Source organism: Macaca mulatta, chromosome 1 (genome assembly GCF_049350105.2).
Source record: "Macaca mulatta isolate MMU2019108-1 chromosome 1, T2T-MMU8v2.0, whole genome shotgun sequence".
NCBI classification, from domain to species: Eukaryota; Metazoa; Chordata; class Mammalia; order Primates; family Cercopithecidae; genus Macaca; species Macaca mulatta.
The window spans coordinates 120,840,447-120,846,267 of NC_133406.1; the positions used below are offsets into that span (position 1 = coordinate 120,840,447).

At 42.7% G+C, this 5,821-nt stretch overlaps 1 pseudogene; it reads left to right on the top strand.

Annotated features, from left to right (window-relative positions):
- The first annotated feature begins 1,535 nt into the window (after positions 1–1,535).
- On the top strand, positions 1,536–2,501 carry LOC715475 (glyceraldehyde-3-phosphate dehydrogenase pseudogene; annotated as a pseudogene).
- The last annotated feature ends 3,320 nt before the right edge of the window (positions 2,502–5,821 follow it).

The following is a 5,821-nucleotide window of genomic DNA, read 5'->3' on the forward strand; positions in this document are numbered from 1 at the left end:
GGAATTATAGAATATGTGATCTTTGCATTTCTATTCTTTCACTTAGCTTAATATACTTTTTTTTTTTTTTTTTTTTTTTGAGGCAGAGTCTCGCTCTGTTGCCCAGGCTGGAGTGCAGTAGTGTGATGTTGGCTTACTTCAGCCTCCACCTCCTAAGTTCAAGTGATTCTCCTGCCTCAGCCTCCAGAGTAACTGGGACTACAGGCACCTGCCATCCTGCCTGGTTAATTTTTGTATTTTTAGTAGAGGTGGGATTTCACCATGTTGGCCAGGCTGGTCTCAAATTCTTGACCCCAAATGATCCACCCACCTCAGCTGCCCAAAGTGCTGGGATTACAGGTGTGAGCCACCGTACCTGGCCAGCTTAATGTACTCTTGTGGTTCATCTATGTTGTAGCACATATCAATACTTTATTCCTTTTAGGTGCCAAACCCTATTAAATTGTATGTATGGCTCCCATTTGTTTATTCATTCATCAGTTGATTGATATTTGATGTGTTTCCACTTTATGGACTATTATGGATAAAGCTGCTATGAATATTCACATTCATGTGTTGTGTGGACATAGGTTTTTATTTCTTTGGGGTAGACAGCTAGGAGTGAAAGTGCTAGGTCATATGGTAAATGTATCTTTAACGTTTTAAGAAACTGGCAATCTGTTTTCCAATGTGGCTGTATGTCCCATCAGTAATGCATGAGTAGTTCAATTTTTCACATCATTGTTTTTCACTTCCTCCAATTGTTATTGTCCTTCTCTTTTATTATGGCATTCTAGTGGGTAAGAAGTGGTGTCACATCGTAGTTTTGATTTGCATTTCCCTGCTGACTGGTGATGCTGACCACCTTTTCCTGTGCTTTATTGGCCATTCTTACACCTTTTTGGTTAATTGACTGTTCAAATATTTTGCTGATTTAAAAATTGGGTCATTTATCCTTGTGTTCTTTGGTTGTAATTGTATTTTATATTCTGGATACAAGTCCTTTGTCGAATAAATGATTTGATATTTTTTCTCATTTTGTGGCTTGTCTTTTCATTTTCTTATTGATGTCTTTTAAAGAGCAAACATTTTTAGTTTTGATCATGTCTCATTTTTTAACTTTTTTGTTTAGCAGAGAAAGTTTTTTTTTTCCTTAATTTAAGGTCATGAACATGTTAATTTACATTTTTTTCGAAGAAGTGTATGGTTTACCCCTGAAATTTAGGCTTATAACCCATTTTGAGAGAATTTTTACTTATGTGTGAGTTAATGGCCAAAATCATATGACCAATTGATTTTGACAAAAGTAAATTCAATGAGGGAAAAGAATGGTCTTTTAAACGACTGATACTGAGACAACTGAATTGTCCACATTCTCAGGGGATGTCAGCCTGCTACATCAAGCGATGCCCATCTGAGTCACCGCCTATTGGCATCAGAGTTCACAATCTCTCAATATGATAATTATGGGTTAAATAATATGCTGTAACTTTCTGCTTCTCCTATTCGACAGACAGCCACATCTCATGCAGCACCAGCTGCATCCCTGAGACACCATGGTGAAGGTGAAGCCTGGAGTGAATAGATATGACCATATTTGGGCTCCTGGTCACAAGGGCTGCTTTGAACTCTGATAAAGTGGATATTGTTGCCATCAATGACCCCTTCCTTGACCTCAACTACATGCCCTGCATGTTCCAGTATAGTACTACCCGCAGCAAATTCCATGGCACTGCCAAGGCTGAGAATGGGAAGCTTGTCATCAATGGAAATTCCATCACCATCTTCTAGGAACTAGATCTCACCAAAATCAAATATGGTAATACTGGCACTGAGTACATCGTGGAGTCCACTGCTGTCTTCACTGCCATGGAGAAGGTTGGGGCTCACTTTCAGGGGTGAGCCACAAGGGCCATCATCTCTGCCCCATCTACTGATGCCCCCATGTTTGTGATGGGTGTGAACCATGAGATGTATGACAACAGCCTCAAGATCATCAGCAATACATTCTGTACCACCAACTGCTTAGCACTCCTGGCCAAGGTCATCCATGACAACTTTGGTGTCATGGGAGTACTCATGACCATAGTCCATGCCATCACTGCCACCTAGAAAACTGTGGATGGCTCGTTCAGGAAACTGGCATAATGGATATGGGGTTCTCCAGAACATCATCACTACATCTGCTGTCACTGCCAAGCCTGAGGGCAAGGTCATCCCTGAGCTGAGCAGGAAGCTCAATGGCATGGCCTTCCGTGTCCCCACCACCAATATGTTGGTCGTGAATCTGACCTGCCATTGGGAAATACCTGCCAAATAAGATGACATCAAGAAGGTGGTGAAGCAGCATTGGTAGGCTCCCTCACGGGCATCCTGGGCTACATTGAGTACCAGGTTGTCTCCTCCAACTTTAACAGCATCATGCACTCTTCCACCTTTTCCACATTTCCTGGTATGGCAATGAATTTGACTACGGCAACAGGGTGGTGAAACTCATTGCCCATATGGCTTTCAAGGAATAAGACCCCTGGACCACCAGCCCCAGCGATAGTATGAGGAAAAGAGAGGCTTTAGCAAAATCTCTTTTCCATCTCCTACTTATTACTCTGTCTGCCAATTATCTTAGAGGAGAGGTCAAATAGATGCCATTCAACCAAGAGTTCCAGAGGCTGACAGTAATGGTATGGTAGCCAGCTTCTAAAGTGACTCCAGTGAGCTCTACCTCCTGGTATTTGTACCCTTGTGGGTGGGTTGAACCTAGTACCTTGCTTTCAACTAGTATAATATAATAACAATGATGGAATGTCACTTTCATGATTAGGTTAGTAAGGATTGTGACTTTCAGCTTGCTTTTACAATTGCTCTTTCTCATTGGCTTTGACGAAGCAAGCTGCCCTGCTGGAGAGGACAATATAGTAAGGAACTGAGAGCAGCCAACAGTCAAGGGGAAACTGAGGCTTTCAGTCTAATAACCTTAGAAGAACTGAATCTTCCAACAACTATATAAGTGAACTTGAAAGTGGGCCTTTCTCCAGTGGAGTCTTCAGATGAAAACAGAGCTTTATGCCAATGCAAGGGCTCTTGGAATTCCAATGTTTAAGGAAAAAAAGAGGTAGACTGTCAATTTCCAACAAGCCGCTTTCTTTCCTTGGGGATTTCTTTTGCATTACAAAAATCCCTTCATTGAACCCAGTTTGAAAGCCACAGGTTTATTTCTCTAAAATAAATCTGTCTTTGACTATTAAGCCACATTTCGTGTTTCTTTCCCCTTTAATTCTTACATTTGGTGCCACAACCCAGGACAAGTGCTGAGGGCAGAGGCTCTCTTGCAACCCAGGAAACAGTGGGCAATGGCAGCTCATCTTGAGCTAACTCCTGGATTCTGGGGGTCTCTGGTCACTGGCCCCGTCTTTTCTCCTGCTTCACTTTTCGAGCAATTTTCATGAGGAGGACAAGTAACCTGAAGGGAACTGAGAGGCTCTGGCCAGGGCTACTCCCTGGAGTTCTCAACACCCTCAGTCTTGGGAATCCACCTCCACCCACCCGCAGTGGGTATTTCACTCTCTCCCTTCCTCTTCCCTCATCCTCTCTCTTTCTCTACCTCTCTCCTCTCTCCCTCTTTCTCTCTTCCTTGTGCGGCTCCAGTCTAAGAGGCCCTTTGCCAATTCCAACTGGAACATCCAGCATCAGACACTAATCCAGCTGACTGGTAAAATTTGCCCTCCCCTGACTTTCTCACGGTACCCTGGAAAGTCAGGTCTACCATCCCGGTCCTTGGAGGACTAGCGGGACTAAGCTAGAGGAAATCTTGGGGACACCCAGTTTTTTCTCAGCTTGACTATCCTCTTTAGAAAGAGTATTCCGGGTCTCTGTCTTTTGTCTGGGGACACCTAGAACAAAAAGAGACACCGTCGGCTTCTTCTCATCAGTCTACATGGGTGCCAAACCATTCCACATTCCTATGCCCTCTCCACTGTGCTGTCTCCTTCATAACCTCGCCAAACTTGGCTTACGTGTTTGGTTTTTTATTGCAACATGGCCTGGCCCCAATACAGATTACACAATGACAGCAGATGGCCTGAAAATGGCACCTTTAACTTCCAAATTCTCAGGAACCTTGGCGACTTCATAACCGGGAATGTCAAATGACAAGAGGTTTTCTATATTCAGGCTTTCTTCTGCTTCTACTTAGATCCCAACCCTCCATGTGTCAAGCTTGCGCCCACTCATGAAATCTTTCTTCTTGATAAAAACCCTCCCCTGGTCTCTTCTTCCTCTGAAGCCCCTTTTTACCCTGCAGATGAACCTCCTCTGTGTTCTCATCCATCTACATCTGCTCCTTGCCTGTTTGAACCCTCTGACTTGGTGGCCCCTCCTGTCCCCAAGCCTTCAGCCCCAAACCCTGCTTTTCCTACTTCTCTACCTGTTACACGTTTAAAAACCACCTCTGCTATTCTCCCTCTCTGGGAAGTGGCTGGGACTGAAGGCATTGTTTGCGTTCACGTCCCTTTTTTTCCATGTGTGATTTGTCGCACATCAAGCAGTGTCTGCGAAAGAGGTCTTTCTCTAAAAATCCCTCTCATTATCGCAGGGAGTTCCTGCACATAACCCAGTCAAAAAGAGTGCTGAGCTTATTTAAAATGGATATTCGAGCTGTGAGTATATTCAAAAGGCCTTTATGTTTTTCTCTTCACGTATCTTGTTTTCCTGGAAAAGGTTTTTTCTCAGTTAACTGAATTACTTTTCTCCACTCCATCTTACCACTCTCGGTGCATGCATGTAAAATCCTAAAATGACTTCTGATTGCCTGGGACTCCTTGGGAAAACACAAAAGGTGCCACAAATCCCATTTTGGGAAAAATTTCCAGTTTCCTTATGGAGCCCCTGGAATTAAAGGTAAATAAGTACCTCTCAAAATCTGTCTTTGTCTTCCAGCTATGCTTGTTTATTAGGCCCTGGAAACTGTTTTTCTAGCCCTGTTCTTAAAGGGCCTCACCCAAAGGCCAATAATCCAATTGGGAAATTAGCAAAAAAAAAAAAAAATCTTATAGCTACTGAATCTGGTTGTCTGTGTGGCTATGTATGTGTTATGCGTGCAACGTCTATTAAAAGAGCTCTAATTAATTGACTTAAGAAAAATAAGCACTTAAATATTTTTAAGGGAAAAGTAAAAGCTGTGGGACCTTTTCGTTCATGTGACTTTATTTTATTTAATTTTTTAATTTTTTAATTTTTATTATTTTTTATTATTATACTTTGAGTTCTAGGGTACATGTGCATAACGTGCAGGTTTGTTACATATGTATACTTGTGCCATGTTGGTGTGCTGCACCCATCAACTCGTCAGCACCCATCAACTCGTCATTTACATCAGGTATAACTCCCAATGCAATCCCTCCCCCCTCCCCCCTCCCCACGATAGGCCCTGGTGTGTGATGTTCCCCTTCCTGAGTCCAAGTGATCTCATTGTACAGTTCCCACCTATGAGTGAGAACATGCGGTATTTGGTTTTCTGTTCTTGTGATAGTTTGCTAAGAATGATGGTTTCCAGCTGCATCCATGTCCCTACAAAGGACACAAACTCATCCTTTTTTATGGCTGCATAGTATTCCATGGTGTATATGTGCCACATTTTCTTAATCCAGTCTGTCACTGATGGACATTTGGGTTGATTCCAAGTCTTTGCTATTGTGAATAGTGCCGCAATAAACATATGTGTGCATGTGTCTTTATAGCAGCATGATTTATAATCCTTTGGGTATATACCCAGTAATGGGATGGCTGGGTCATATGGTACATCTAGTTCTAGATCCTTGAGGAATCGCCATACTGTTTTCCATAA